Source organism: Castor canadensis, chromosome 9 (assembly GCF_047511655.1).
Source record: "Castor canadensis chromosome 9, mCasCan1.hap1v2, whole genome shotgun sequence".
In the NCBI taxonomy this organism is placed as follows: Eukaryota; Metazoa; Chordata; class Mammalia; order Rodentia; family Castoridae; genus Castor; species Castor canadensis.
In genome coordinates, this window is record NC_133394.1 from 129,362,558 (window position 1) to 129,374,804 (window position 12,247).

A 12,247-nucleotide genomic window follows, 5' to 3' on the forward strand; every position below is an offset into this window, starting at 1 on the left:
TAATACGTTCTGTCATGGAATGCAATAAAACTTTAGCTGTTAATGTGTCCATTCATTATCTATTAATATTCATGGACTGTCAACTGATAACCAGGAATTATGGAAAAATAAGAGAGTAGTTTTGATCAAGAAACATACTTTTTGAGGAGATAGTGTTACGTAAGACAGATATTCATAAATTAAAATCAAATATTAAATATATGTGCAGAGCAGCATGTGCAGTTCCCTTGTAGCCAGATTTCTGATGTTCATTCCCAGCTTAATGACCTATTAGCCTTTGGAGAAGTTATAGCATCCCTTTGTGTTTCTATGTCTCATCTGTATAACTGGGCTATCAAAATTCATTACAAAATAATATGTTGAAAGTTTAATACATTTTTTCCAGAGACTAGCTGTAGAAAGCAAAGTTAGTAGCTATTTTATGGAAGAAAGAATCATTGAAATGAATCTGGAAGGTGAGGAAAATATAAAAAAAGTAAAATGAATATTGTAAGCAGTGAAGTACCATGGACAAAGACACAGGTGAGTTGAGATCTTGGTGCATTGAGAAACAGAATATATAAAATTCCCAAAAAACTATGGAAGACAGCACCCATAAATCTAACATACATAAAACATTTGGTGACAGAAGAAATGCAGAAAATGGAATTTTCACAGTCATAAGACACAACTCAAGCAAACTAAATGAGAACATAAGAGAGTTTCTCTTACATTATTTAAACATAATGTTTAGCTCCAAATATCAATTTCATGTTCAAAATGTAAAGAAAAATTTGTAAAGAAGTATTTGCTAAATCATAAGATGCTTTGATATCTTTCAAGAAATCTTATAAAAACATGCTTAATATGAATACCATGTATTTATAAATACACCCATCAAATAATCATATTTTAGGATTAGGAAGATGTATATAACTTCATTGATATAAGTTTAAAAGAAACTAATGCAGTAATTTGCCCATATAATGAGTATTTATAGCATTTGCTACTTCCTCCTAACAATTATAGTCAGCACCATTTATTGCATTGCTATGTAATTAGCTGACTTGATACAATTATAAATGTGTGTATTTATATGTACACATACGCATGTGAAAGAATCTTATGGATCTACTAAAATAAGCTGATAACTCTCAATATAACCCTGGGTTTAAGTTCCATGAATTCAGGTATTCTAAATTTTATTCATTACTTTTTTCTTAGTGCTCAAAATAGATCCTGTACTTTTGCAAGAGTTGAGAAACATCTGTTGCGTGAACGACTCAATTATATAGAGGACACATCCCTTAATTTACATAAGTCTGACCCAGAATGAGTATTCCCGTGTTCCTAGCAATATTGAGTTAATGCGCAAATAATACCCTGTACTCAGTTTCACTTCCTGTTGCCTTTGGGAAATCAGCATAAGGCACATTTTCTACAATAAATTCATATGCATCCCACAAAATATTAACAAATTTTGGTAGCAGTTCTGTAATTATTCTGGACCCACAGGATTCACTCAATTTATTTTTTTAAATATTTGAATAGGTTGCCATTCACCCCGACTTGACTATTTCTCATATTAGTTAAAGTAAATGTGAGTAAAGAAGGTATGCATTGAGTCCCACAGGTCAAAGGAGAGAATGTGACCGAATTACAGAATAGTAAATATGTATTGAGGTCTATGTTGTACAATACCCTACTTCCACTTAAAGAATGAGCTGCTCATCCCATGGAGATTTTCTGACTAAGGTTTCTTTTTCTTATAAGCAACTACGCTACACAGATTTTTATTTTTCACTGATATCTTCAAACCTTTACACCACTGTTGATAATATTCATTACACTATACATTTATAGAGTGTGAATATATGTTTCCTGCCTGAATACATATGATGTGAATGTTATTCTTTTGTTCTTGTGTTTATTAACAGATCAAAACTGTAATAAAAGGGGTATAATGTGAGAAAATTCCCATGGGTTTTCTTGAGATAAGTATTTGGAAATTGATGGAAAAATGGAACAAAAATTTGGAAATTTGGCAATATTTTTCATTATTGTTTACATGTTACATATATATGCAAAATTTATAGGCAACATAATTCCAATAGCATTTTTTTTGTCTTAGGTACATCTAATTTCACATATGAGGAAATGAAAGAAACAACTCAACTTAAAACTGAAATAAGGTTTATCAATATTATAAACTATTCTTTCACATAAAATAAGAAACAGACACTAACAAATAGCAAATTCCAAAGGGCAAAAATGAATTTAAGAAAGAGTTGTTTGTAGTTAGTGGGGTAAGCTGGAAGAACACTTTTTCACAGAATGCTCATGATTTTCTCATATTTTATGAAATGATGTTTCAGGTCTATGAAATTCTTCAGAAATAAAAAAGTGAAACTTGTCAATAAATGGCAGAAAATATTATCTTCTATAACCCTCATGAGGTAAAGTGGAAAAGGAATTATTTCATCTATGAGAAGAAATGTAAAAAGAAATGCTTAATATGCAAGAATGCACTATTGATGGAACACCAAACGAAATCAAACATTGACTTCCATTTGAACACCAGTCATTAGCTTCTCTGGTCTGTCTTAGGTTGAGTGTTTTACATATTAACACAGAAGAAGGCATAAGTTTAGAGTGTGAAATTGAGTTTACTTGATTAAGATGTCAAGTCTTGTAAATAGAAATATTTCAAGAGAGTACTGTTATTGTATAGATAAGAATAAGGTTATTTTATGATGCCAAACTAAAGCAATAAAATGTCTACAGTTAAGAAATCGATTGCTTATGTTGCAGGAGATAAATATGTCTATATACCTGCATACTGGTATGTAATAGGAAGATATTCAACCCCATCAATCTTTAATTTTATAGAGGAAGAAAAATAAACAGTCAAATAACCAACCAACCTGCCAAATAAACAAGAAAAATACCTTCTTCCTTTTGGAAAAAAATCAAAAGCTCTCATACAGACCTTAATGAATGTCGTTCTGACCTCCAATGAAGGAGGCTGAAATAGAGTAGTAGTTCTGAGAATCTCTCTGTGTTTAATGTAAAAACTTAAGATTTTGCTTCCAAATTTGTTTGTAAAATGCCTATACCATATGGTTCTAGAGGAGATCACTAAACTGGTATAGAATATAATCCTTACAGAGCAATGATGTCTAACTGATGCCCTTCCCTTATATTTAGTTACTATAATATGTGATGAAAGTTTGATTTTTTGCATAACATAATAACACAAATAAAAAAGAAGTAGAGTAGATCTAAAATGTACCATCTTGTTCCCATACTTTACAAATTACAGATGAACTAGAAAATAAAATGGTTGTATGTACTAGGAAAATTAACTCAATGAGAGTTTAAGCCAATGCAAACCTTGTTTAATATATTTGTATTTCGCTCCTGCTTGTATTTAACTCTGTATTGGGTACTGGTAAGTTTATATAATCATCAAGACTCTAAATTACTTATTCAGTTATATTGTCTCACATTCTGTCAGATTCTATCTAATCTATCAACCTCATGTTACTGAAAAACTCATTGAAAGTATTGTCCATTCTCACTACTTCCTTATTCTTGCTATCACATCTCTTTCTGCATCCACACGAATCGGGTTTTTGTGCTCATCCCTGCACTAAGAGAGTTTAGATAGATAATAGTTCTGAGTCATACATGATTTCTGCAGTTGTGATTACCCACAGTTTTTCATCCTTTATATTCTCATGAAGCAATCTCCTAGCTTATAAGGACCTCATGTTCTATCTTTCAGAGTATTTACTAATTTATTCTGATTGTTCATCTTTCCTACCCCTGGATTATAAGATGTTCACTGACTCAGACTGTGGAGTACTTCTGCTGTTTATTTTTACTCAGTTTTCAGTTTATTTATTATGATAGCTCTAAATTTAATTTGGCTACTAATGATTTTCCAAAGCTACATTTGGAGCCCAGATCTCTGTACTTTTATTCAAATAAATATATTTATTTTTGTTTAATGGTTAATAGTTTGCCCAATTTTAACTTCCTCCAAACTAAATAGAACTGTTGATTTTATTCACATGTAGGGTTTTCTCAATACATTCTCCATCTTACATGAAGGCTATCACTCAACCAAAATGTATCCCCCTGTATTTCACTGCTATATTATGCAATCTAAAATACTTCTTTTGTCACTTTCTTTACATCCTTTATCTTGATTTATACCTTAAAAAGACATTACGTATACTATAAATTATATATTTATTGGTTTATCTGTGAGATATCGTATAAGCTTAGCAAACAAACTTTATGACGGCAAAGATCTTTATTTTCTTTTGACTTTTTTACCAATGTCTGAAATATTTTAGAGATTAAACAATTTTTAGTTTAGTGAATGAATATAATCTAGAGACATAAGACATTTTGCTCTTCTGCAGACAAAAATACCTCCTATTTTTACAGAATCTACCACTTTATGAATCTTGGTAGGAAGCAAAATCTATAGTTCAAGGATGAAAATTTAAGTTTCCAGACTCTCCATGGCAAATGGATCTAGATGCATAATTGGCTTCTTAATCCAGGACTTCACAATATGGGGAAATGATGAACAATCACAAGATATTTACAAAATCATTAACTCTGCTGAGAAATTATTAATTGTCCACCATTGTGTTACTGGCTCTGTGAGCCTGGCAAATTTATCTGTTGTAAATACCATCAACTGTGGCTGTATACTGAGCAGATAATGTCCTGGTACCTTGACATAATGGGCTGCTGTGCAGTTTCTACACTAGATTCTTATTATTTCTAAAGCTTGCTGCTTAGTTAGGAAGAACTCTTCTGTCACTGAGGTCCAGGGACTCTGGTTGTCAAATGTAAATCTAGTAATGTTTAGGTTAACAATCTATGACAGTAAAATGCTATTTGGGTTTGTGTAATGGTTCACACTCATGCTTGCACACAGTATAATTAATCCTATTTATTAAAAGTTTAAACAAGTTGATAAAGATGGAGAGAGAATGGAAGAAGGCACTGATATTTATCCAGGACATAAATGTGCTAAGTATTGTCCTACAAACCACTCTTTGAAGCATTACTTTCACCAGTACAGAAGCAGAGGTTTAAGAGCCTTCAGGAAGTTCCTTAAGCTCACAAAGCAAGTTGTGGAACTTAATTTAATTCAAGGCCTTTCTGAGCTAAGCTCTCACAGGCTTCATTCATCTAGAGATAACAAATGCTGGTTACCTCTACTCCCTCCCCAAAGAGCACAACCACCTGAAGAAATATCTGAGTGAAACCTTTAGATCTTAGCATATACAGTATTTGAAAATATGATACGAAGTTTTTCCCTAAAGTTAACAATTGAAACAGACTCAGAATTAGGCTTGTTGAGTGTGAATTGAACAGCTTATTATTTCTTTAACGTTATTTTCTTCCTAAAATTCTGTCACTGTTGGAATGGAGCAGGCTCACAAAATGCTGACATTAAACAAAGGGAACCAATTTTCAAAGAAAGCTGTTTAAATATTCTAGGGTAGCATTTTCCTATCAGTTAAAGTGCAGAAGTTATTTTCAATTCATAGAGTTTAGTGAGAAAGAAAGAAATGTGCAGTATTTAATATTAAGGGTAAGGGCAAATGAACACATAATCACATAAAAATTCTGAATAAGATAAATTGAACCTTCTACAACATTTTCTTCTATTAACATCAAAACTATTGTTTCTGCTTTCTTTTTTCTCCTTTCCTACACTTTTGTTTCACTAGTTAAGTGATACTACATTTAACATGCTTAATACTTTGTAATTTTATAGCTCTCGTTGAAGTAATCAGCCCCCATTTATGGCATTTTGACCTAATGACTTTTTGACTTTACAATAGTGCTAAAGTCACATACACTAAGTGGAAACCTTACGTTGAGTTTTGAATTTGGAACTTTTCCATGGCTAGACAAATATGGCAGCAAGATACAGCCTATAGTCAACCACATGATCATAAAGGGAAACAACCAAAACTCTACAGTCTGCAGTATTGCAGATTTAAGTATTAAGTATTAAGTATTGCATGCTTAGTAGTTTAGGTAAGTTAAATTAATTTCAGCTAATAATACTTTCAATATGGGTCTATCAGATGCATACTTATCATATGTTAGGAATGTCTGTATAAATGCTCTCCAGTGAAATTTCCTCTATTTGAGATTTTTGATTGATTGAACAGCAGTATAACTAGAGTGCCATAATAAACAGAAAATTACATAACAGGAGAGAACTAAACTTGAGTTAAGTAAGGATATTTTCAAAATGTGTATCATTATGAAGTAGAATAACTTTCATTTATGAGCCAACCCCTGTGGAAATTAATATACAGTTACTTTCCTATAATTTGGTACATAAATCTCAAAATTGATAATGATGTGGTTTTAAAATAGATCCATAATTGTCCTAAAGAAGAAAGCAAAGAAAAAGGGAAGGAAGGTAGAGAGGTGGAAGGAAACATTGTCACTCAACAAGGTAGCTCTGGGGATGCTTGCCCTTTCCTTACTTAATTGTGTCTGTAATCCTTGTCTTACTTTTTTGTGCTTATAGTTTTCTGAAGAATATTTTGGTCAGTAACAATAAAGTTAAATTCTATATGTTCTATTTCTCCACCTCAGTTTACTCCTCTATAGGAAATCAACTTTTAAACATTAATAATTATTATAATTCAGAATAATTTGGATGATCTAAGTCACAGTCTCAAATCCATTAAAGAATAACAACATATTAAAGGGTTACTTTACATATTCCAAAAGGAAATGGAAGTAGTTATCAAATAGTTATCTTTAACTATTTGAAATTCAACAAATATCATATTATTTAAAATAGAAGAGATTAGTTAGGATGTGATCACCTGTCACCTCAGTTTCTTTTTATTATTTAATGTTTTAGAGGGAAGATTAGTTATCAATAGCCCATGTCAAACTGCACAAATTGAGAAAATTTGAAATGTAAAGAATGATTAGTGCTTAAACAACAGAAGCCATTTTGATGGTAAGCAGCAGTAAATCTATATATTTATTTGTAGCTATACAATGACTAAAACACAAGAAATAGTTATACTTAAATATTTTTGAAGGTATAAACACTGCTTATTTTCTAATAATATAGGAAAATTATATTAATTGGGTATGATTGTGACTTTTGTTCTTTTCATCACTGGCAGCATGATTCTCTACCCTAGGAAATGTCCTACCTCCAAATCATGTGTGCCTCATTATCTGTCCATTACTACCTCTTCCCTCCTATCTACTTAGCACAGCATCTAATGTCAATTTGCTCCACCTTGAAGAAGTTCTTCTACTTGTCTTGCTTACAAAGTGTCATATGGTGAACATCAGATTGATCCCAGATTTTTAGATGTAATGAGCAAGAACAGGTGCACAGAGAATGAGAAGAATTCATTATGCTATCCACATTATTGGATTTTTATAGGATGAGTTTAATTCACAAGATTCATCAAAATAAAGTCTACCATCATATTGCAGGGCTTATGTGTGAACATTTAAAAGATGAAAGAAAGAACCTGGATGAGTGATTCAGACAACAGCCTGGAAGTGTAGCATCTGTGAAGTGAAAGCTCTGTATTTACTAATTGGTCTTGTGACTTTGGACTGAGACTTAATGTTCTTGCCATTACTTTTCTCAATGTGTGTTGCTAAAAGAAGGAATTCAAACATGTGGTGAACTAAAATAAGCTAATAAAAACAAAAAATCAATATCCTATTTAAATTAACATAGCATGATTAAAGATGCTGTACATTTTTATGTGTGTAAATGTTTCTCTAAGTTTTGCATACATGTCTATATATATGTGCAAACTGTTACTTTTTAAACCCATTTACCCTTTATCAAAAGTGTCACTTTTATAATCATAATTACTACTATGAGTATTATATAATTAAGTATGCCATAGCAATTCAAAATTTTACTCACTATGCACTAGAAGCAATATAAAGTGGGTAAACATTTGTAATTCAGTTGTACATTTATCTTATGAAATTTCATAAGCAAAAACTAAAAACTATATCTTATATATGACATGAGAGATAAAAACTGCAAATATTACATAGAAATTATTTACTGTTCATTATTATCTCCCTTAAAGACACATGCACTCTTTTGCATTAAAAGTTCTTTTGACTATTTAAAGTTGTTTTCTTAAAGCAGAAAATTCCTTCTATTAGAAAAATTAGTATTAGCAAGATTATGTTGAATTGCTTAAATATTTGGAAGAGGTATTTAGTAGTATTTGGGAAATAATTTTCATAAAAATTGTAATAAATATTGACTCCCTTCAATATGTGAGCTTTTATAAATTAATTATTCTGTATATTCATATTGTAATATTTTTTCCACTCACACATGAAGCCTAAGAAAAAATATAAAAGTTACTTTTTACTTTAACACAGTATTTCATAATCACTTAAAAATCACAGAAAGAAAACTAGAATAAAAAAATCTAGATAGACATGTTGGAGCGTAGTGGCAAAAGCCATGAGTTTGGAGTCATATCAGTGAGTCCACATCTTTGCTCTGCCAGAGAATATTTCTATGATATTGGGCATCTTACATGGACTCTGTGCTTCAATGATTTCTCCAGTTTACAGTGGATAGAACTACGATATTGATAACATTGTTCTTACACGGTTATTGTAAGTGTTGACCACATGCATAAGACATGACTACAATAAATATTGGTTGAATTATTACTCATGGTGTTTGTCATCCTCTCATTTTTACATTATTTAACCTATATTTTTCAAGTAAGTAATGTTTTCTATTTGTATACATAAAATGATTGGGCCCAAAGGAAAGGAAATAATATACTAAATATAAAATTTTTTCAATATAAACTTCTGTAACTGAGCCCACGAATTCAGATTGGAATATTTAAGAAATTATCCGATTTTTCCTTGGGGCATAACAAACATGTTATTTTCTATAGACTTATTACATAGAAATATATGTGGGAGAGGAAATACAAGCAAACTTAACTTAGACAAAGAATTAAAAAGTTTAACTTTGAAGGGAAGGTCATAAATCAATATCATAATAGGAAATAAGAAAAAAATGAACTTGAATGAATTTGATTGTAAATGAGAGAACTGGGCATATTTGCATACTACTAGAAAGTAGCTGAAAAGAAGGGGTAGACACCAATACTGGAGAGTTGTGTCATTTTAAACACAAGGTCTCTGAATGGAATGGGTGGAGATTTGTTGATATTCATTAAGGCAGTGGTTTTTTTTTTTTTCAATTTTTTTTGTTGTTCATGTATTCACATGTGCATACATTGTTTGGGTCATTTCTCCACCCTACCCCCCTCCTCCACCCTTCTCCGCCTCCCCCACTCTTCTCCCCCTCCCCCCCCTCAGTTGCAGGAGGTCTTGTTCTGCCCTTATCACTGATTTTGTTGAAGAAAAGACATAAGCATAATAAGGAAGACAAAGTGTTTTTGCTAGTTGAGTTAAGGATAGCTATACAGAGAGATTCCTAGTATTGTTTTAGTGTACCCATGTGTTACGACCCATGTTGATTCAACTCTAACTGATCTATATATTGTTTACTGATCTGCTCATGATAACCTGCCATTTTAAGGTTTCTGTATTAGTTCCTCTGGAGTGGGGACATCAAACGCTTTCATGTTTTAGGTTTTCTACCTATTCCTATATCTCCCGTATGTGCTCTCCCCTTGTCTTGTGATCCAAGTCCAACCATATTGCAGCATTTGTAGTTTTCTACTGGGAATTATCTTGCTTCCGTGTTTGGAAATAATTTGGCTCCTCACAAGTGTGGGTGAAACAATGCCGTTGACACTTACCAAGCAGAGGATAGGATAGCCAAAAAAGTTTAAATAAAAATACAGGATACCTGTAATGAAATACCAATACTGTTAGGGGTACAGGTGGAGAAAAATGCCATTATAGAGAAGAAAGGGCCATTCTCTGAAGAGAGAGAAGATAAGATACAGTATTGTTTAAAGATAAGTAGTCATCAAGACCAAACGATGACCTTAAAATCCTATGTGGCACAAATAGCTTTTAAAAAGAAAATAAAGCTACTTAGTTGAAGTATATGAAGTTAAACACATGGCAAAAATGCAAGTAGGATTATTAATCATGATGTTTACTGTCAGTAATCTTAGTTTATATGTACATGTTTAACTATTCTTATATGTTCAAAATTTTTAGAAGGCCAGTATTTGGGGTTCAAACAGAATATTCTGCAGACATGAAATAGAAGGTAAACAGAGTGAGACCAAAAATACCCATATAATAAATGTTAAGACCTGAAGATAGTAAATTAAGATGAGAGAATAGCTGAAGGATGGAAAGAAGATCAAGCGAATGCACTGGAAATAATTTAACAGGTATATTGTAATTAAATTTGTTACTTTTATTATTTAAAGTTTATTGTCTTATTGAGAACTACTCTTTACATTGTGTTATGGATGTCCAAATGAGTGTGCTGGGTGTGGTGGCATATATCCATAATCCAATCATCGGGGGGAGGTGACGGACTAAGGAAGGAGGGTATGAGTTTATGTCAGCATAGCCAATATAATGAATGACTTCCAGGCATTCTTAACCTAGAGACAGTCTCAAAAACTAACTTACTAACTAACTAAATAAATAAAATCTAAATGAATTAACATAAATGATGTATTAGTGATTTCATTTATTTTGTGCAATCATATTTTCTGACTAAGAAAAATGCAGAATTATATTTCATAATAACAAAAATAATGTTCATTAACTTATTTAAATTTAGTTTTAGTATTTGTAGCTATAACAATTTTAAGTGCATTTCTGAATACTTACATTACTTGATGTTTGTTAAAATGGAAAATAAGGAAAGAGAAAATCAAAATGAAATTCAGAATATTAAAGAGTTTGATTTTATTTTTATTATCCTTTAAATAACAAAATTTGGGCAAAAGATACCTGGTTTTGTCAGCCAGGTAGAAGGTGTTCAGGCATTGTAAGTAATAACCTTATTCAAGTATTTGGTTAGTGTATATTTCAAAGTGTGGATTTTGTCTTAAAGGTTTTATATCACACATACTTTTGTTTCAGAAATATTTATTTACTTTCTAGGACCTTTGGATAAAATAGTGAATTAGAAACACAAAGTACCCATTGCAGCTGATATTACATTCTAGTCAGAGCAACATGTAATAGCTAGATAAGCAATTGGATATATACTGTCATATCTAATATGATCAATACTATGAAGAAAAATAAACCAAGCTAAGGAGAACAGTGCTTTTGGGTACACATCTGTGTGATCAGATTTCAGTTAAACTTTTCTTTGGAAATTTTAAAAAACACATTTAATTTTTAACCCTAATAAAAGTGTCTGAAAAGTGATACCCATTAAAGAAAGAATGATAACCTGATGATGGTGCTAGCAGGTGGTGGCATAATGAAATCTCCCTGCAGAAAATTCCTTCTTAACTCTCATTTGTTCTTAGAGTTCCATTATGCTGTGAGAAGTGAATAATGCTTCATTTAAGAAATGGCATCTGTATTTGGAATTTTTAAATAAACAATAAGCATATTTTAAAAACTTATAGACATTTTCAAAAATAATATTCTATATATAATAGAAAAGGCTTAAATTAATGAAGTTTGTAACAAAAGTGGAAGCACTTCTCACTGTAATAGAATAAAATGTGAAAGACTAGCAGAAGGCACAATGGAATATTACAGGAGACTTACCTCTAGCAGGTGAAATTGATTAAATGTGACAGGAATTATGCAAGAGGAGTAGTATTGTTCATTCATGGAAAAAATTATAAGATATCTACTTTGTGAAAATGTCTACATTGAAAAGATTATTCCCTTTAGAATGGGTCACCATCCCTATTTTCATAAACTTTGCATGTATTAAGGTATAAAGGAAAGTATGAAGATCATTTAAACAGATGTATGGAAATTTTTGTTCTATATGTAAAATATCACACTAGCTCCTTCCAAAAGGTTGATTTGGGGTGTGTGTATGTTTTGAAGTGAGGTATGAGATGGTTAATGCAAGCTAGAAAACATGGTGCCCTGGACTTCTGAAGTAACAATAGGAATGGAAGGAAGCACATGGATGCCAGAAAATACTTTTGAGGACATGTTCATGGACTTAATGGGAAAACAAGGAAGTGTTCTAGGGTCAGGATTGAATCCCTGTTGGATGGTTTCTATTAAATTAGGAAAATAGAAGGAAACAAATGAATATTTTGAA